Below are 22637 nucleotides of genomic sequence, written 5' to 3'. Positions count from 1 at the left end.
CTTGCCTCAAATCCATTTGAAACCACTAAGATCAAAACCAATTACGTCTATTTGTTTCTCTCTGACCCTAGCAACACTTAGCTCTTTGTGTTTGTAGCTAGATATGCCTCCACTGTAAAAGAATTGAGTATTTTTGCACATTAAAAGATTACATTGTGGATAACACGGCAACTATAACACTATAAAGTCTTAACTCTCTTTGCTTAATTATTTCTGTAAGCAACTGCATGTAATTGCCACTTTATAAATCTTCACACTAAGCTCACTTAACTTTTGTGATTTATTTCAACTCCCTCTAAAATCTTTTCCAGGCTCCTGAGCCATAAACACTCAGATTTTGACAGTTTATATTCCCCCCCCCAACTCAATTTTCATGTCTGTACATGTAATCCCTCTCTTCCTCACTTCCCCGTTGTTGCTGCTCGTATCAACCAAAAACAACTCTGAAATGAGAGCCATTCATTCCAGCACAGCTGTGTCCTTTCATATGAAATCAATGTACAAAATACTGTTCCCAGACAGGATGAGAATTATGGCGAGGGGGGAAATAAACGACGTTAAATACCCATTTTAGCATTAAATGCAGTTAAGGACCGAATCTCTCGTCCTTTATTTGATGCCGCCCTAGATAATTACCTGCACACTAACCACGAGCTGGGAAACAACCAGATGATGTAAGCGCTGTAGAGTCTCACTCTTTCTGTCACCTTCTTTCCAGCTGCTCTCCCACAGCCAGGGCAGCTGCAGTGGCAGCCTGAGCAGTGGTTTCCAGCTGACATTGCCAACTAATGCCATGCAAATACCGAGGCATCTCCAAATTGAGCACCGATTCCCAAGGGACTACTAGTAGCACAAAATGAGACAAGTCTTTCTGATTACTAAAAAGGCTTCTTAATACCAAAACACAAAGAAACACAAGACTTAACGTATGACACCGACGTATTCAGAGGAAGGCGTCTGAACACGGACATGTAAAGCACGAGGCACCAACAATTAAACTTCACTACAAAAATCTGGCTTAATTAATGTCATTATCTACAGTGATATCCTGTTCCCCTTGACATCGGTGGCAAAACCGTTAATACAATGTCTCCTCTAGGAAGAGAAAGTACAGTCCAGATAATACTGTGTTACAGTTTGGGATCTTGTGTTAGTGTTGACTTACATCATTCTGTGTTATACTTATGTCTATTAAATAATGTATGTAAAGAGAAATCCATTGATTTTGGTAAAAGATCACACTGTACATAATAATGCTAAGGTATCAAAACTATTGAAATGGTAATTAATATTAGCATAGCATTGCTAAATAGAGACATTTCCTTGCTCCTGCTTATCCTGTCTTGTTCACAAGGCTATGGACTGTCAGCTGGCCTTCAGTGAACTCAGGACTTGTATTGCTGAGTTCTTCATAGCAAGACAACCCACGTGGGTTAGGCATGCTGGTTTTTCCCCACAGGGGAGACAGAATTCACACTTACGGCAGAAATACCTCATCTGGCAAGATAGCATGAACCAGTGCCCAGGTAAAGAGATACATTTCAAAATATTACAGCTGGTGATTTCCATTTATCAATTCAAAAAAGCTCTGCTATCTTTAGGCTAAGCATAAACAGGGAGTGGAAGAATGAACATGCTTCCACAGCAGTATTAAAATTGCTAAAATAAAGGGAAAAATATTTCCTCTCCTTCTACAATCAGCCTCCCAAAGTTTTCCAAATACCTCATGATACTATTTCATGCTTATAACATTTAAACATATTTTCTTAAGAAATTCACTTATGCATAGTGGAGATGTTATTTTTCTGATATGAATAACTATGAAAGTTGTGAAATAAATATTGCCTATGCAGTTACATTACTAGCAAAGTATTCATCCCTAGCATGCCCAGTCTCTGGTGGCCTTTTTACCTATCTAAGAAACCAACTTCAGAATGTTGGAAATATTCATTAAGCACCAAAATTCATGATCATTTTTTAAAATTTCTTCAGCAGATAACAATATTTTTGGAGAAGTTTATCCAGAAGCATCACAACTAGAACTAGAAGGGGCTCAGTAACTTTGGGAATGCCAACAAAGGAGAGAGAATGCCTTAAAAACCTAGACCCAACTGCAGAGTTACAGCTGAATTTCTGTCAGTCTTAACATGTTAATAGATTTCTATGTACTTCTGTCAATAAAGGAGGTCTAAGCCATATTGCACTACTCTGCATTTGTCTTTGGGTTGAGGGCATGTCACAAGTAAGATGGCATGCCGTACACAGAGCTCTGCAATAGGCTGGGTTACTTAAAAGAAGTTGCTGCTTCTATCGCATACTGTATTTTGATAGGTTGGAGTTACAGTTTTCCCAAATGTAAAATCAGTTTCCTTCTTAAGTATGAATACTGTGAACACCGCAAGCCAGTGGCGGCTGACCCAAAATCAAATACAGTAGCTCCATGAGTTTATTTCTAGTGCCAAAGCTGCGTTAAACAGACCTTGCTCTGGGCTGTACTACCTATACGAATGCACTCCTATCCCCCCACAAGCCCTCAAAGTCCAACTGCTTGTGAAGTTGAAGAACAAACCATAGCCTACGATGCACCAAAGAAAGGTATATTTTGTTTGTATATCTTCCCTGTACCACCAAAAAGCAAGGACAGTTTTTGCTTGATACGGCAGTATCCCCTCTGGCTTTGCAGTCTGAAGATATCCATGCACTGCAGAATTTGCATTCATACCATTGTTTGAGTTAAGTTCTTACTAAATACAAAGATTTCAGATTAGATTTTTAGTATGAAATATTGTTCTTTCTCCTAACTTTATTGAGATTAATGTAAAGCAAGTGAAAACATAAAGCCTACACTACCTGAGCAATGAATTTTAATTTGAAATAAAGAAATACAATCAAATGTTCTAGCTGTAGCTTTACTGGTCCTGAAGATGTAGTAGAATAGGTAGGTAATATAATGCTTCCATGAAACAAACAGGAAAAAAAGCATTTTCTGATCTCTGGCATGTTTTAAACATGGATGAAAGAAAAATGTTTGCTATTCCTGGGATTTCAGCTAGCTCAACATAGAAGTTATCAGTTTCTGCATCCAAGAAGAAGCATTAATTTGAATGCAAATGCTTTGAACAGTTCAAGAGTGGACTCTCTATTCAGTATAAAAGAAAAAATGCCGATATTAGAGAAATGATCTACTCTTACTTGAAAAACAGAATGTGCATGACAGAGCACATGTTGTCATTTCTAAGCATTTAAAAATCATATAAACCTGAGTATTGTATATATTATGAGATTAAAAATATATATATATGAGTATTCTAGTCTACCTTCTGGATTTTGAGCCTTTAAGACGCACTAAAATTCCATTATCGACTCTAGTGTATGGCTAGAATCTCATTATGAAGTAAAATAAAATAATTTCATTTCAGAACTCCAAGAACTGGGATTTAAATAACAACAGTAAAGCCTTTAATTCAATATAAACCACTATTTGTATTTTTTCAAGTGGTCTGAAATAGTATTTTCTATAAACTCTGACATCACTTAAAGAAAGGGCTTTTTGGTTTAAGGAAAACGAGATTTGCTGAGCACATGGAAAATAGCTATTTTGATTTTCTATATACCAGCTCTTACTGGAAAGCAATATTCTATTTTTTGGAGGGGAAAACCATTGGTTTTAGTCTGAACTGGAACAAAAATAAGGTATCTCAAAATATTCATACTTCATAAGAAATCCAGCAAGGAGGAGCTCCCGGTAACTTAGCACAGAAAACACAGAAAGCTTGTGTAGGATTTGGTTTAGAGCAAGAGCTTGCACCAGACGTTATCCTCTCCCAGGCGAGTGCCTTAATCGGAGGGCTACTGACTACTCCAATATTTACTCCCACTCCTATATATAATGTTGGTACAGGTTCTCCGGTCCCTCCAGGCTCCCTCAAAACTCATTACATGAGTGGCCATTCTCAGACCTACCTTGGACACTTCTGCTAGGGCAGGATAAGGCCATCCACTTACTCTGCACTGTTCCTCGCTGAGAGGATATTATTTTAAGGAGTTTCGTCTCCACGTACAAGTGAACTTTCCACTTCCAGATCATAAGTTCAGTTTAAATTTTGCAGGCTATTGTGCCAGAACTAGCTATTATGTCAGCTTTTAACCTTTGCTGAAAGAAAGGTGTTGCATAAGCATTCTCTCTCTCTCTCTCTCTTTTTTTTTTTTTTTTTTTGTTAATCTTAGGGAAATTTTCTTTGAGTCATGAGTTTTTCTCGTCAGCCAGTAACATTTCAGCCTTTTAGTGACACAGAATATGTACACCTTTTGGAGGCAGGGAGAGGCACATTTCAGACATGTGGAAAGTAAATAAACAGCTTTTAGGGATTAGGAGTCTATTTCATGTGCTACGTAACCACTCCACCCTTTCATTTGGGTTTCATCGCTCTCACACGCGCTCTGTTTACACACACATACACACAAACACACACACACACACACTACCCTGTCCTACACACTGCTGTCGGGCATCCTGGGAGAGCTCTGCACTGCTAAGTCAATCGCAGAGTTTCAGCAATAGACTCCAGTTTCTCCAGTTTGTTGGGGCTGGGTTTTAGGGGGTGGGGAGGGTTCTTTTTTTCTTTTTCTTTTTGACCTCTGGGATATCGAATTCCCTCCCACACTGGCAGCTGTTCTGACAATTCTATGGCTCTCTTGGAGCTCCTGCGAAGACTGGGCAAAAGTTAAATAGGAAAATCAGAAAGTCTAATAACCAGGAAAATATTGTGAGTATGAAGGGGTGGCTTATATGCACTCACCAGCATTGCTGTTAATTTTAACTAATGTGATTACTCTTTCTTTGTTCTCTATGTATTGAAACAGTGTTTGTTCCCTTTGGGCTGATTTAGGGATCTTGCAACCTGTAGTAAAGGACATTATTTCAGCTTACAGCTGAATTTCAGCACTGCTTGAATTTTTCTAAGAAAAAAGGATCACACTTGGCACATATGCATCTGCTGATCTGCCATTAAGTATCAAGGAAGCATCTTAAGAATTTTTTAACAAAGAAACAACCTCAGCTGTAGAACTAACCAATGCCAAACGGCCCTGAAATGCATATATAACAGTAAGTTAGATTGATAGATCAGTGTACACATACCAGGAAAGGCCTGTAAAGAGTACAGAATCACAGAATCACAGATTCAGTAAGGTTGGAAGGGACCTCTGGAGATCATCTAGTCCAACCTCCCTGCTCAGCCCGGTCACCTAGAGCATGTTAGACGGGGTTGCATCCAGGCGGGCCTGGAAGATCTCCAGAGAAGGAGACTCCACAACCTCTCTGGGCAACCTGGTCCAGTGCTCTGTCACTCTCACGGGGAAGAAATTCCCCCTCACGTTCAGGCAGAACTTCCTGTGCTTCAATTTCTGCCCATTGCCTCATGTCCTGTCACACGGGACAACTGAAAAGAGTTTGTCCCCATCCCCTTGACTCCCTCTCTTCAGGTACTTGTACACATTGATCAGATCCCCCCTCAGTCTTCTCTTCCCCAGGCTGAAGAGGCCCAGCTCTCACAGCCGTTCCTCGTAGGGCAGGTGCTCCAGCCCTCTGATCATCTTCGTAGCCATACGCTGGACTCTCCCAAGTAGCTCCATGTCTCTCTTGTCCCGGGGAGCCCAGGACTGGACACAGTACTCGAGATGAGGCCTCCCCAGGGCTGAGTAGAGGGGCAGGATCACCTCCTGCAACCTGCTGGCAACACTCTTCCTGATGCAGCCCAGGATACCATTGGCCTTCTTGGCCACAAGGGCACATTGCTGGCTCATGGTCAACCTGTCATCCACCAGCACTCCCAGGTCCTTCTCTGCAGAGCTGCTCTCCACAAGGTCAGCCGCCAGCCTGTACTGGTGCCTAGGGTTATTTCTCCCTAGCTGCAGGACTCTGCCCTTGCCCTTGTTGAACCTCATGAGGTTCCTCTCTGCCCAGCTCTCCAGCCTGTCCAGGTCTCTCTGAATGGCAGCACAGCCCTCAGGTGTGTCAGCCACTCCTCCCAGCTTGGGATCATCAGCAAACTTGCCGAGAATGCACTCTGTCCCCTCATCCAGGTCACTGATGAAGAAGAACAGGATGGGACCCAGTACTGAGCACTGGGCCACGCCACTAGCCACAGGCCTCCAACTGGACTCCGTGCCACTGATGACGACCCTCTGAGCTCTGCCTTTGAGCCAGTTCTCAATCCACCTCACTGTCCACTCATTGCTTATCTAGGAGGATGTTGAGAGCACCTTGATGCTCTCTCCACTGTCTACTAATACAGGGGCTCATTCAAATGTGGCTTGCCAAAGCAAGAAGGAAGTATCAAACAGATCCATACAAATAAAATTGCTGCACTCCAACATCAGTTTTCAGGAGACAGGTATGTTTTGTGAACTGCCCCTCTAGTCTGAGGAACCCCAAGTTCACACTGCATGCCTGCCTGCTAGTCTGCAATTCCATTCTTTGTTTTTAAGCAGCACATTTATTTTGGACAGAGAGAGGGAAAAATAGCCCATAAAGTTCCCACTGTTATGAAAAACAGAAACAATTGCTAGAGTTACAAGCTCCTCGTGGACTGAGCCAGAAGATGAACAGCTCTTATTCTCCACTTACTTCTATGCAGTTGATTGAAACTTAAAAATACAGTGACAACACACTCATGTCTATAAAGCATGAAGCTTACAGAACTTGTTACCTGCCAAACTGAACCTAAGCAGTTGTAACTGTCATACCATCCACTTTCAAGAAGTCTTTATGGTATATTTTGCTCACAACCAGCATGGTTATAGTCGCTTACACAAAATGACAAACTTCTTATCACAGACTTCAACGCCAACCCTGATGTGACTAAGCCATTCAAATTCAAATCAGCATCATTATGCAGCTTAGTTTAAATACATAATGCCACTTCTCATTCCCTGGGCTTCATTCCTCTCAGTTTAACTATGAAAACATGCAAGATCATGAAACCAGTCTCAAAACAGATAATATTTGAGGGCCCTGAGTTTGTTCATGGAAGAGATATTGAGAGCCTGGTAAAGCGCTAGGTAGTACGGTGCTACTTTTTTCCCCCACTGAGTCAAAGTTGTTTTGTTTTCTTCAAATTTAGCTAGAGCAAGAAAAAAATTAAAACACAAGCCTGTTACTACATTCAGCATAAATACTCCATAACACTCACCTCTACCACACTACGTATAAGCGTATTAGATTTCCTTATCAATTTACTAAGTTTCCTTGCATCTTCAGTGTCCTTTATTATTTGCTCAAAGCAGATTTGAATTAAGAGTTGAATTCAACTATGACTTTCTGTAAAGTAAGAATAAAGTACAAATAATGTAGTTGTCCTGAAACTGTGTACTGAGTGTCTGAGAAAGAGCCCAGCTGGAGCAGCTACGGCTCCCATGATACCTTTTTCTGCCAGAGGCTTCCACTGTCTTGAATCTTCGGGGGAAAAATTGATCTTTTCATTTCTTTGCTTCGAAGTAAGCCCAGAGAGCCCAACACTGCTGAAAGCTACATTGCAAAGCGTGTGTGCATACGCATGTGACAGAGATAGATAAGTTGTAATCGAATTCTCTGCTTCTCATTTCAGGGGATGTGTTTTGAAAAAGTACAAGGAGTGTTAGGAAGGGGCATGTCTCCCCTCAGAAATCCTTCTTCCACATGGCTGTGCAGACTCAAAACTGGCTCTAACTGCGCAAATGTTCCCTATTAGGAATAGCTACAAGAATGCTGGAAGCAGCTGGTGTTATCCCTCGGAGCACAGTGCGCAGCATTTGGTGTTTGCCGTCTGACCTTCCCATACAGTTATTTCAGAGTTTTCTAAAACACCTTTAAAAAAACTCACTGCTCAATCAAGCACACCAGCTGCATTAATAACATGGTTTTGATAAGAGCAACACACAAACCAAATATTTTACACAATTTGCCAGAAAAAAAACCTTGATAAAGATACTCTTTCATAAATAATGTCTCTCATGTTCACACTCCCCACATACAATGCTGTCATCTGAAGCGTGTGGGCAGGAAGCGTAGGAAATCTGTGAAAAAACAAACATTGAATCACCAATGATTTTGATTGCAGTTCTGTATTACACGGCATTTCAGCAAATAATCATCCTGAGTGACAGCTCTGTGTCTCAGCTGATACGACTTGTTACTTCATTGGACTGCTCACGGAGCAGCAGGAAACCATGGACCACAGCTCATGGTGATGGCAGGAGAGACTATGTCTTTTTTTTCAGATGCTTTGTCCGCTTTTAAAAGTGGACAGGCTGAATCGAGGCCGGTAAACCTCCTACCTGCCAGAGCAGGAGAACCAGAACTCAGACTGGAAATGCATGCATCCACCTTCCTGCTGTGCATCATTCCTGCTGCCTACCTAGTAACAGCAAATACACAAATCAGATGCTTCTTGTCTCTCACCCTGATCCAAAGCCTCTTAGATTAGACCATTAAATCCTCAACTCATATGGCTTCTTCCCTTCATTTCCAGTTTTTATACATGCCACTACCCACAGCAGAGTGGTGCTAAGAACATGCCGTGTGATGCACACTAAGCAGCGCAGCACACCTAACTTACCTGCAAAAGATCTGAACAACCGTCTCAAAAAAGTACTGTCAGTGATGGTGCTGACATCCCAGTACAAACCAAGGATGCTGAACTTTAATTAATCTCTTTCCTTCAGAGAGCTGCAGCCTGAAATTAGTGTCCTGCTAGCCATCTCATAATCATGCTGTGAATTTGTAGTTCTTGTAATCTTTCTTCAAAAATAGGTCTCTTCAGCCCAGATCTCTTTTATTTTTACTTTTTGCATTTCTTCTAATGAACAAAATGCTCTTATTTATGTAACTGGAATCGGAGACATATTCATTCAGGAACCCGCTAACTAGAGCTATGCAAAAAAGAAACTGTCATTTCCGGGCTCTGCACTGCAGTGGTTCTGCAAACAATCCTAAAATCACCAGCCTTTTGGGTGGCCTGCAGAAAGACAAAATAGACTGGCTGTGAAGTACCCAATTAGCCTGTCTCCTTTGTATTTATGAACTCCAGACACAATTATAGTCCCTAACTTGGATAAAAAGCTTGTTTTTTGTTTGTTAGAACTATATGCTGACAGTAAAGTTTTCCATCTCAGAAACTTAAGAGTTCAAAGATATTTGTTAAGTTCTGTTTTAAACCATAGTTCTTCACAGTATTCAGTATCCAACAGTGTACATATCAAAGTATTTCAGGGTACTTTGCCGTTCACTGTCTACATCTGGGCAACCTTTTTTATAACACTGCTATTAGCCACTAGCATATTTGAGGAATTTCCCCTCCCCCCCTTTTTGAGCTATTTTTTCAATAGTTTCAATAGCTTTATTTTTAAAAAATTGCCATTCAGGCTGAAATTTTATAAATACAAAATGTTCACAGTTTATGGATTGGCTGTATAAATTACAGTCTATCAATCATCAAAAAAATGGAAGAAAATAAGCTTACTCATTGTCAACTTTGGAATAATTTCCTCCTAGAGCCCTTGGAAATATTCATCTTATATCTTCAAATTGTGTTTAGGGCTAACACTCATTGAGAAACTAGTTAACTAGTTCTGAAATTGTAATTTAGTCACTCACAGACAAGCAATATGCAACTTCTGATTTGTTTCTTAATTATGCAAAATTGCAAGGACCTGCATCTCACTCTGGATGGACGGAGGATTAGGAGACACATTAACAGGCAGCCAAGAATTCCTCTGTCTGATCTCTTATTACACCAAGGACCAATGCTGGCCACAAAAGCCTCATGGGACAGTCAAAAATAGCTTTGCAAATATAATTAACCTAAAATCTCATTTTTTTCCAGTGGAAAAGCAAGTTTTTGCCTTAAAACACAGTCATGAACGAGATGTGTTTTCTGCAGAAGAATTGATAGCTTGTTTGAAAAGCCCCCCCCCCCCAAAAAAAAAAAAAATCTAAGCACAAAGATACTTTCATTCAAAAAACACTCTGTGCCTCGTGGAAGTTGATTTTCAAGTGTTCTGCACGCATGGCTCGTTTTCCTATCATGAGCAGAGGTTCTTACGACTTACTCCTTCATTCATCTTGAGGGTGAGCACTACGCTCTCGAGAGCTGAAAGTCTATTATGGCTCCTTGGGAAGGATCTGAATTATCAAAAAACCCTGTATGTAGTACAGCTTCCAGGAGACAGAGCAATGCTATTTGGAATAAAAATACTTTCAACTTTTGTATTTCCACAAAAAGTAATTGAAAAATGCTGATTACTTTAAAAGTCATTCTTAGATTCTTTTCCAACTGAACTGGAGAGCCTCACAGAAAACGTGGGCAACCACATTCACGCAAAGTGATACCCACTAAATTCTGGCAACACCATTCATTCAAAAATCAAAAATGTAGCAGAAGTACAACAACCTAGATTGCACGTACACTTGATGAATTCCTAAGACCTCTGAAAACACAGAGCTGGTAGCAATTTGCATATGCAAAAAAGCTGCTTTATTTACATCTGAGCTGTCTGATCCAGCCACAAAATACTCTATGCTGCTTCAGAGAACATCTGCATGTCTGTCAGAAACTCTAAAAAACAGAAACCAAAAAAAACCCCTAAACATATTTAACTCATGGGGTTGTTTTGCTTAGTGAAATTTTAAAATCCATGTGCTACGAGCAGCAGCATTAGGTACAAGAACAGTTACAGCCCATACATTATTAGTGGTTGAATCGCAGTGGCAAACTTCCATCTTTGGGCATGCTTAGATTTCCCTTCGGCTAGAAAGCAGCGCATACACAGAACTATGGATTGAAAAGTTGTTTTGGAAAATTACATCCTAGACTTTAAAGGAATATTTGGTAAGAGTAAGGTGCAGCAAGAGCCTTATGTTACTCTCAGAAGAAGCAAAACCATCAGGGGGATGTTTTCGGCACCGACCAGCACGTAAAACCACAAGAGCATCTACAATCCTCCAAATTCAGCTTCTCAAAACTGGCACCACAGCACCAACACAGCTTAAAGAAGGAAGGCCCTGTTCCCAAAGCATTTGGGAAGACAAATCTCTATCCACATTCTCAAAATGCAAGACACAAATATAAACAAATGCAGAGGCAGACTGAAACCTATTTTTAGATGAACGAACAACATGAAAGCTTTCCAATGTCTTCTCTTCTCTTTCTTCTCTTTCTCCTGTTCTTCTCCTCTCCCCTTTTCCCTCCATTTGCATTTGTTGGTGACTGCCAAGTGTTCTCTGCTCCTATTTAAAATTTTTAATGGCAAACTAACAGCCTTCCCCAATCCAATTATTTTAATCTGTGTTAAGTGGCCACAGCAGCTGTTTAGCTCCTCTCACCAATCTTATTCATACTGTAATTAAAATATACATTAGTCAGCTGAAAGAGCCATGTAAACCTCTTCAAGTTCAACATTTCACTATAGATTTAGTGAGGAAAGCGCTTAGTAAAAAAGAAGGAATCAACAGTATGTGTTTTAAAGGCTTGCAAACACAGGAAGTTAAAGAGCTTTTGCGGCAATATCCTTGTAAAATCAACAATTGCTTGAAAGATTAGATTTGTTGCTGGGTCTTGCATATTACAGTACAAAGAACATCCCTTCCCACATACACATAGCAGCACAGTATATTGTTTTTGAACTTTTATCAAACCATACTAACAGCGAAGTATCACAGCACTTCAACTTACTGCCAAAGATTTCCATTAACACAGGGGTCTACAGAGCAAATTCATTCTGAGGTTTACCTTAGCTACAGATTGCTTACTTATATGATGCCCTTTAGTAATCTAAGGGAGATTTAACTTATATATCTCATTAATAACAACATACTTTATTCAAGGGAAACTCAAGTCATAAGCCTGTGTTTTGAAATAAGAAGAATCACAGTTTCCTACAACACCACTGTGATGTGCTTCTAATGGACTTGTGGATGAAATTTAGTTCACTGGTTTAGACATACTCTTTGCTCTCTGAAAACCAGGGAGCTCTGTTTGCACTGGGGAGGATTCTATCATCTGCCATTTTTGTAAGTTACGTTAATATGCTTTAATATAATTACAGGTAAGTTCTGATATAGGAGTACAGTTCTTAAGAAAAGATGCTGTGGCAAAGCAGCATGAATTTTTAAGCTTTGCTGCAATACGACAACTTCCATTAGCTGAAGTTCTGGCTATCCATTTAGAACCAGAGGAGGACAGAAAAAAGACTGATATAAATAAAGCTCTTAAAATCTTTACTCAGATTGGAAGAATTCAACAGCTGCATCCCATTCAAGAAATGGAACAGAATAAATATCCTCAGCTACAAGAACTACTTTCAAAGGGCCAAGTTGAAAACCTGGTACATTTCTAAAAGCAGAGATTTATCTTAAAGGCATTTGTAATACTGTCACATTTTACGAATTTTTACAAGGTAACTCTGTGACATCTGTTATTTTCTTTATAACTTTATTTCCAGGAGATATGTCAAGACAGGTGAATCATAGTATTCAAGCAATAAATAAAGTTCTAGCCTTTGCAGTCTGCAAATGTGCTCTAAGCACTTTCAGAAAGTAAGAACCTAAGAAAAGAAACTCAAATGTATTTTTTACTTCATCCTATGATTTGAAAGTCATTTTCATTATCTTGCTTTTCTTGGGATCAGAACAATTCTTGAAGTGTGAAGCTAGAATTAATGGAACTACAAAAACTGTACACAGCTCCCTGATCCGGTTCTTTCCCAGGGGTGACGGGACTAGGGTTGACCAGAAATATCTTGGTGCTATTGATACTGGTTTAAGTAAACGTGGCAGCTGTGGTGGTTGAAAAGCCACTAGTATGTTTGCTTCTGCGACTCAGCATCAGGGTCAGTGACCTCTGGCTCTCGAGTCCAGCAGATACTGGGGCAACACCTTCTTGACTGCTCTCACTAATGTCAAAATGTCTGTATTTGAGTAATTATTTTTTGTATTTGAAATTTGCCTTGGTAGTATTTTCCCCTAATACTGTTCTGGGTCACGGAGAAGCATTCAGTATCTTATGGGGTTGACACAATTAATGAAATACGTGACTTGGGCTGAAAGAATTACACACATTCTACAGAAGAGATATTTTGGTAATGACAGACAATACCCAAAACTCCCTACAGAGGGAAACTCAGAAAATAATGTGGAATAAAGCATCTGCTAAATACATAATTTTATGTTTATTATTCCGCAGAATATTATTTTACTTATCTTACTCCTTTCAAAACCTACAATGAATAAATATTAAACTGAAATTCCTAACATTTTTCTCTATGTTTTCTCACCACAGCAGGAAAATAATGAAGAATATATTATCGTTATTACTATTACTACCCATGTATCATTTGGTATAGAATGAATTAATTTATCCTTGAAAACTTCCTTAGAGTTTGTGAAGTTTTACCCTTTTCATTCGATAGAGTAAGCAAGCCCAACACCAGCAGAAGTGCATAGTAATTACCATTTTTCAAAAGCTGACTGATCAATGTAGGGGTAGATCTGACCTACAGTGGGATTCCTGTCAAAATGCAGACACCCATATCTAAACTAGACCCTGTAGGAACTCTTTGCTGCCAATGCAGTCAGGCAGGAACTCTGGGGGGCGTAATTCATTTGATTTGGTTTACGAAATAAGAAGGAAACTCCAGAAATGCCTTTGTCCCCCACTTCCTACATACAGGGAGCATAAGGTGGCTGACTCAGAGGCAGACTTCAACATTGTAGACTTCTTGTGAGACAAAACGAATACTGCCCTTAAGTACCATTTTCCTGGCTGCTGAGCACTGAACATGCTAAACACACTTATCCGTGGCCATCGCCACAACCGCTTGATAAAACACAAGCTTTGGTAGCAAACAGCTCACAAGTTGCCAGAGGTTGGGTGTCTGTTCAACCACCGCTCGTACTGAGATCACCTGAATCGCGTGACTCTGAGCTTGGTCAGAGTCCCACCGCTGTCACTATGCCACCCCACCCCTGCAGAGCCCACTCTGTCCCAAGCGAAGCAACGTTCCTCGCATCGTTCAGGAGACAGCTAAAGGTTATTCTTCATTTTATTAATTTCATGCCTAGCACTGGAAATGTCAGCTGCAAAGGAATTTGCCCTTGCTTAGTTCACTGCCTGCTGCTAATTCCCTTAAGTCCAATTGCCATTTATAGCGATAGGGCTGGGTGGAGCCATGGAAGCTATCCCTGGGAAGAAGGAGATCACAGACTGCCTTCTGCAACTGCTGCAAGAGTGTTTTCCCCAAGAAACTGGGCACACAGTGTATTATTACGAAATAAACTACAACCGCTCTCAATTTTTAATTGTACTACTACTGTTTCTCAACTAATTTGGTGTCAACCTCTGCCAGAACAGTTTCCAGCACTACAGAAATTTACCCTGAAAATTGTCCTAGTGAGCTCTGTTACAAGGGACATGAACTTCCACAAAAGTGAATGCCAGCTTAAACTTTCCTGCCTTTCACTGTCTTCTCTCAAAAAACTGCCGTAACCCAAAGCGGTAAAGCACTTAGAGCTCTTTTAAGTCCATCAGGGACTGTGTTATTGCCACTCTGCTCTATACAGACCATACTCAGACTACACTAGACTATACAGAGACCATGTAACAGAGAAATGCAAAGAATATCCATAGCTTGCAATGACATAGTTAATACTGTCCTTTTCCTACATCTTTTCCAAAATGTTAAAATAATCTTCTATATGATAGCAAAACAGAAGACAATAGTACAAATATCATCCACAGGTCATACTTCCAGAGTAATGTATCTAAAAGCAAATAAGCTCCTCTTTCCAAAACAAGTTCCACTTTCCTATTAATTAATGATTACAGAAAAATTTTCTCAAATTTTTTGATGGTGAGAAAAAGAAGTACAGTTAGAGCATTATTTTCTTGCACAGAACTGAAATAACACTTTTTCCAGATTTCCATAGAGATGTTTAGTGGAAAACTGCCCAGTATCCTGAAACACTTCTCTCTGGAAATTAATTTCACTCTTTCCTTCCCAAATAATCTTTTATGAATTTGCAGAAAAGAACAGAATAAAATAATATGCAGTCATTACAAACAGATTAAGCATGTACCTGAAATGTCTACCTGTCAGGATAAAGTGTATTATACAGTATTCCAAACCAACAGTTTCAACCAAGATAGGAAATCTTAGGTTTTTTTTATATTGTTTCTTAGTATTACCCCAGTGAGATAAGAATGAGAATCAACAAGTTCTACTTAGATCTAGTTGTTTTATACAAATAGTTGCTCAACAAAAAGAAGAGTAAACTCCTATAGCCAAGCCTTACAGTCTAAGGTAAAAGACCAAGATGCCAGCTATTGATAAATTTCAGTGTTTTGAGCATGACTATATGCCTCAGGTTCTTATTTATATCCAAAGCTTCTGGTAATTACACAAAGAATTCTGAGAACTATATATCATGCCTCATGTTCAAAATGTCTTTACAAAATGTGCCTACTTGTTTTGTCACTGTACCGTGGGTGAGAGGAAACAAAGCCATTCAGACTGTGCAAAATAAACAGTTTTTAAAACTTTAGATTACCCAGATAAACACTTTCTCAGAAATCTAGGAAAGAGAAGGCAGGAGGGGGCAAAGAGAAGGGAAAACAAGAGGGAACAGGCACTGACCCAGCTCATTTATCTTAGCAGAGGAAAAAAAAATGGAGAAGTTCCACATCAGCTAGCTGTTTCAATCATATCATTTTCATACACGTGATGATTGAAATTTACATTGCTTTTTGCAATATGAATACACAATAAATGTTATTCAACTTAGCAATGAACTAGCCACTACCTCTCTGCACTGTCAGTGTCCCTTTAAAAGCCTGGCATTGCAAACACACAAACAACTCTGCTTGAAAGTGAGGAGCTGACAAAGGTTGCATTTCAAGCCAAAGTGTTTAGTTCACTGGAACGTCTTTTTCCTTAAAGGAACAGCAATTTCCCATACATATGCCCCATTTTCAGGGAATTATCAAGCGAAGTATTTCTGCAGCTCTTCCAAATCTGAAGACTCATGGAGAGCTCTCTACCTAAAAACCTGATGGATGAGCAAGGAAGTGTAAAACACTGGTTCATGCTTTTGGTCTTAGCATAAAGCACGTCTGTGGCTTCATGGCAACCACTTGAGTTTGTTAAATCACAGCCTGCTTATACTGAGGCTCTTCAGATGATTTCTTGCTATCCGTACGGCCAAAACAGTTGAACAGATAGGATGTGGATCATATATCCACATTTTATACTCACTGAAGACCTGCAGGACATTACTGTGTGCCTTTATTTAAGAATCTTGCTTCATAATTTAGGATCTACATTTTGAATGTAAAAAACAAGTCAGTTTTTGTTTTCTACTGTCCTTATCCCCAGATTTGACCTCACTCACGTTTGCTGATCCCAGTTGAATTCAAAGAGGCTATTAAATCATTCAGGATTTTTACTCATGTGGACATGGTCGGAATCTGTTCTTTCACTTTGCATTATGCTGTAGACCATCCCACAGCCCTGGAAGCTATATAGAAGATAAAACTCCAGGGAGTGGACATTTACCTGGCCAAGAGCATTTTGCTATTACCTAAAGCTAAGGATTAGAGAGTTTATTGGCTCTGCTTACAGCTTCAATAGATTTTCAAACGTAGGCCAAGAAACACTCAGCTTAGCCATCTATCTTGTGGTTTTTATACCATATTGGATTTTCAACTTTTTTTTTTTAAATCATAGACTTTGCCTCCCCTTTAAAATATGGAAATCAGTATGACATACAGATGTGGATGGGTCTCTGAAGAATTTGTGTCTGCCCAGACCACTAGAAAGGCAGTGGCAGACCTAACGATTTTTTGCCAGTGGGGATATCATCATAAAATTCTGAAGCAAATGTGTGTGTTAACATGCACAATCACATCTGTAATGGAACAGAGGTTTAAAGATGACAATGTCATACACTGAGAACTGCTCATTATCAAAATAATATTAACAAGAATATTCAGTTGTTACAAGTTAAAAAGTGGTGGAAAAAACATTAGAAAGATGAAGATTCTTTCAACTTTCTTCTGTGTGTGCCAGCTTACACCCAGGCTGAGTTGCTATGTGCCCCTCTTACGAGCTTAGGGACAGCCAGTAAAAACCCCACTGTACCATGTTCATGTGTTCGTACATAAAACCAAATCAAAAAAGAAACCTACAGAAACCTCTTATGCATTGTAGTAAGTTGTTATATGCTTTAACTTACTAGTATTTAACAATTTTCAATAGAAAGGGGGCAATTTGGCCTGAGGACAAAAAGGGGTCTGAAGGAGAGCATTACAAGGTCTTCTACAAGGTAGAGGGTTTTCCTGATTTCCAATACACAACAGCTAACCTCATCTTGTTACAACATCTTGAAGAAAGTCTTGCTTGTATTACATTGTTCTCATAAGGCTTTGGGAAGGTTTATAAAGTTCTGGTGGAGAAGACCCAGATACCCCTAAAGTAGGTGCAAATCCTGACTGAAGAATAAGGAGGGCTTCATGTACACAAATAAAGGATGCTTATATTCTACAAACATTTTTCAGGAAATGCCTGCTGTGTAAGTAAGTCCACTACGCTTACCTAACAGGGCACACCATGGCACCCAGATCCCCTAAACAGGGCTGATGAGGAATCTTCTGCGTCTTACCAAGGCTCCCATTCTGCATTTCTCCCAACCTACCTGAATTTCTTTGCATGGATGAGAAGGCTGGAGTACAGCCAGATCACACCTCAGGATAGGTGCAACTGGAGCGTATGCCTAGACCTGGGCACTGAGAGGCATTTTCAGTTTGATTACACAGCTGTAACCTCTACCAGCTACACATATAAAGGGAGAAGATATATGTCTTCAGAGTGAAAAAGCATATATCAAGCTTTGATAGCACTTTGAAGCATTGTGCCAGTCCGCCAGCACACGTATGCTTAGCTGACTTGCTAAGCTTCAGCAGCCCCGTGATGTTCCTGAGATCATGACAAAATCCACTGCTGCTAAGCACAGTTTACCAAGCCCATAGGGTAATCTGTGCTCAGGCTAAGAACAGGGAGCTGAGCAATTTCACTTCAGGACAGAGAAAACCGCAAGCCTAGAAGCAGAGGCTGAAGTTTATACTAATAATGTAAACATGCCGAGGATCGTTCCCTGGCAGTGACCCAACACGGCCTTAGTCCATCCTATTAAACCGTCTCCCTCTCTGGCGTGGCCGCATCCAAACGGTCTGTTATGAACAACCCCTGGCCTCGGCTAACTGTACACCAGGAAATGTTTGGGAGAGTTGGCCTGGACAAAAACTATGTCAGGGACCGTGGTAATAGTTTGACAGTACCGAAGATCAAGTTCCAGTGCCTGCGGATGCTCCCTGACATGGTTTAATTTCTCTGCGTACGCAAGGAGGCAGAAGGACAGATATCCGCAGTCATGATATTTCTGCATCATAAAGAAAGTGACTCATGCTATGCCTGAGAGAAAACACGAAGCTGTACTGTCAGGACTGAAACAAGGAGAGAGAAAAAAACATTTCCTTTACTTTCCTTTTGCCTCCAGGGTTGTGTTAGGCCTGTGACGCCTACTGCCCAACCTTGGGAGTGCAAATGAAAAAGAGAAAAGAGATTCTCTCCCATGACTGATAAAGTAAATTCTTCATACTTGTACAAAAATGAGTATTACATCTTTTGGTTTTATTTTTCTTGCTTGAGCTACACGGAATAAGAGTGACCTTGTACTTACACCATGTAGTAGCTTCAACTAACATCAGGTATCAATTAACATTTGTCATTAACATTTATGTCAAAACATTAATTAACACTTACCTCTATTAGGCAAGGTTTTCCAAGGTACCCTTGGTCCAACCTAACTGGGTAAAACTGCTCTTAAAATTGACAGCATAAATTCTTTTCTCTGAGCTTCATCTAGATTAGGGTCAAATGACAAAAGACTCAATGCATCCTAAATTAGGCAAATCTACATCTACAAGGCTAAATTATAATTTTCTTATCATTGGATGCCATTTACTTACAAATCAGACAGTGGGGCTGCCTTTCTAAAATCACCTAGAAGCATTCTAACATTAACAAAGAAAAATGAATTTACTAGAACTATTTACAGAATGTACTAAGTACCGCTTTCACCTACTTGCCAACCCACACCAAAATCAGTGGGACTTTATCTCCAAGCAGTTATGCACAATATTGTGTCTGCTGCATGATGGCAGCCAGATCAGCAACTCTCTCAAAACACAAAAGAGGTCTTTCTTGCGACTGGTTCTTTGTATGTGACTTACATAAAAATTGGCTAATTGGCACTCCTTCGCTCTCCACGAGCATGGCAGCAGTACTCTCATTACACATTTTAGATGAGATTTTTCGGCTCAGTGTATTTACATTTTTCTATTTAAGTGCCTGCACAATTCTTTCAATACCAGAACACAGTCTAGAAGCACTCAGCCTGATGAAATTCCAAGCAGCTGTCGCGTCCCAATTCCTAAGGGATGGTCCTGCCATTTCTGAGCCCCTCTCTCCCACTCTCCTGTGACAGGAAAACAGTTTTGACTATTTCCTCAAATTTCAAAAGACAAATGGAATAAACAGGTCTATGATCCACCTGATTATTTTCCTACTTGGTGAATCATAAGAAGAAGCTGTTACTGCCTATCTGCTCTCTTTCCTTAAGCCCAGAAAGAATAATCCTTCCAAAGGAAAAAAGATTTGTCCCCTAACTCATTGGCAGGTTAGAAAAGAAGATGATCTGAATATTCCTTGAGAAGCAAGACCAGGATAGGTATCCTCATCTACCTCCAGAGGGAAGTAGAAGTGGATTAACAGTTTTTAGAACAATAATATTTTAAGTATATGTGGAGCAGAGCAGAAGCTGTGGCACATAAGGATTTTCTTTAGAGTTTAGTTGTGCTAGCAAAAAAGGTACTTTTGATTTCCCTGTCAGCTAACACAGATGAGCATTTTTCACTCCATGCTTTTAACTCAGCTGATTACCATCTAACCAAGCTACCGTTGATCTATTTCTGCTCCTACTTAATGTAGAAAGTTTACATCTACTTCTGGTGAGGGAATGCTGACAGAACTTGGAGACTGTAAGTAATACAAAACCTTGGATTTGATTTAGACTACTGTTGCCTTTTGATATAAAAAAATATCCTTAGCTACACTCCTTCCTCCATCCCACCATAGCATGGACTGGTAGGTCACAAGTACTCTATATAAATGAAAATGCTCAGACTTTGTTATAGCAAAATGCATCTTTGGAAATGTTAGCAAGTACAACTTATCTGACAGTAAAGACATGTTCAACACTCTTCAGATCCTGGAAATACAATATAACATTTTCACATGTCCAGCCCAATGGGTTATTGGACCCAGTAATATGGGTCATTCCCATGATGGGAAGACATTCATTTTTGAGGTCACGTGGCAGGTCCTCAGTCCTGCACTGGAATGAGGAGGCTTGTAGCAAGGTGCTGCTGTTCGCTGCACGAGGCAACGCAGGGTGAAAGGGCCTGAGGTGCACAGGAAATGTGCGTATCAGCAGCACAGATGCTGAAACATCAGCTAAGGTGAGAATCAGAGCTTACCAAATAAGAAGCAGACAGCCTGCTTGCAAATGCAATAGACTATAAGGTCCGAAAGATTACATTTCGTCTTCACTGTATCAGACTTGACATAGCAGATGATGTGGCCTTTCTGCTCTCATTCTTAAGACAACTTCTAACTGTGTGGCATGTACAAAAGTCCCAGAACAGCAGAAGAACAGAAAGGCTGCCTGACAGTAATACTGACATAGCTTTTGTTTTAGTGATCTTAAGCAATTTCTCATTGTCACGGCCCAATCAAAGAAGTTGGTTTGTAGGTCTAATGTTACATTCTTTGAAATCTAGAGAAACCTTCCATAAACATTGGGACTGGAATGGCACTATTCCAGGTCACGTCTGCAGGACCGACAAAACTAGGGAAAAGAGAACTTGGTCCTATCTGCCAAATTCAGATTACGAAGTCTTTCTCATGATAAAAAGCACACTTTTTTCCATGACCAAAAAAAAAAAAAAGTTATATTGGAACTAGTTAATGGATAGGGGAAACAGATCCTGCATGTAGACTGAGCAGTAGGAGAACCCCTGAATCCCTATGTCCTGGTCCCTCGATCTGTACTGAAGATCCAGCTAGAAGGCGCGTTGTCTCCCTTCTAGCCCACATACCTCAGTTTCTTTGTCAATGAAATCAAGGCATGAGGGAGGAAGGGATTCACACATGTCCGTATCATTTCCTAGAAGATTACAGAATAAGGCTGGAGCTTGCATGCCCACTTGGGTGCTCACAGGTACTCTTGAGTCCCCAGATAATGCAGAGCCTAATGGATTTGATGTGGAAGCTCATTTTTGCTGGTCATCCCCAGCCTTGGTTCATCACGTTACTTTCCTGACTCCGACTGAAGAAAAAGGAGCCAATCACCAGGGCATGAACATCAGGTGCTGACGTTAAATCACCTTTCAGCCTACCTCCTTCTGTTCACCATATAAAATAAAATTTAGGAAGCACAAAGTTAGTGGGTTAAAATTCTTCGGCAGCACTGCAAAAATATAACTTAAGCAGCTCTATGTAAATCAGGATTGGCGAACTATGACAGGGCATTATAAAACCAAAATCTATAGATGGGGTCCACAGAAGCTCAAATATATGTCACATCAATTTTATACCCTTGGGCTCATGCTTCAGATGCTGCCCATGAATTTTCTACAGTCAGGAAAAAGTAGACCAGTTAACAGTGACACAATAACCATTCAGCTGAGGCCCAGAGGTTCCCCTCTTAGGGCATGTCGTGGAGGTGAGGGCACAGAGGTTAGTGCTTTTAGGACTCCTGAGAGCAGTCATTCTCACTTGAGTTATCCCGTCCACACCAAACGCTCCTGAAGAGGATGACACAGACATGACACAAACCATGTTCCCGTCCCAGGGCCAAACTTTCTTTTCTCTAACTGCAGATGCATATAAACTTCCTAAGATAGAACATAAAATTCTTTTCTTTGCTATCTTTCAATAGAGGTATTAGTGTAACAGAATAGAATTTGGTCCTACATTTTCTAAGTTTTTGAGATTAGAAACAATTATTGGAAACAACTCTGTTCTCCCATAGAGATATGGTGTAACATTCTTTCGTGAGACTTTTCCAGACAGAATTGTATGTACATACCATCATACCATCAATTCACTTAAGACTTCATATCAAACATGCTTAAGCATTGCTTGATAGCATAGTACTTTGTGTAAACCTGCACGCTTTAATCACAGTACTGCTTCAGTGTTGTATTCTGTTTGCTGAATTTTCATGACAGCAAGTTTTTTTAATGAATTTTGATTAGCTTTTCCAGACATGAAAATGGTTTAAATTGGTCAGGACTATAAGGCTATCCAAGGCATCGATACTACCTGAGCCTGCACTGAACCAGAAACTTGTTTAGAGCACTTCGAAAGGTAAACACTTGATTTATAATTCTTTTTTTTTACAGGAAATTTGCAACTTAAATCAATTTTAATTCATTCTCACTTTTAAGCATTTCTTCTATGTTCTTATTAATAAGACTTTGATA

The 22637-nt window shown here is 40.0% G+C and overlaps 1 protein-coding gene across 4 annotated transcripts in view; it reads right to left on the bottom strand.

The window, feature by feature from the left end:
- The window catches only part of ARHGAP6 (Rho GTPase activating protein 6), a 334401-nt gene that overhangs the window by 69043 nt on the left and 242721 nt on the right, over positions 1-22637 (bottom strand). The window contains exon 1 of one of the 4 annotated variants that reach the window (XM_062601154.1): positions 8598-8653. The exons of the other annotated variants lie outside the window; for them this stretch is intronic. The gene's annotated coding sequence lies outside the window, so the exon portion shown is untranslated. Of the gene's footprint in view, positions 1-8597; positions 8654-22637 lie in introns of those variants that run through there. 4 annotated transcript variants of the gene reach the window in all.

This window comes from Rhea pennata, chromosome 1 (genome assembly GCF_028389875.1).
Source record: "Rhea pennata isolate bPtePen1 chromosome 1, bPtePen1.pri, whole genome shotgun sequence".
NCBI classification, from domain to species: Eukaryota; Metazoa; Chordata; class Aves; order Rheiformes; family Rheidae; genus Rhea; species Rhea pennata.
Note: the sequence above shows the minus strand (reverse complement) of the source record. Positions and strands in the feature narration are given on the sequence as shown.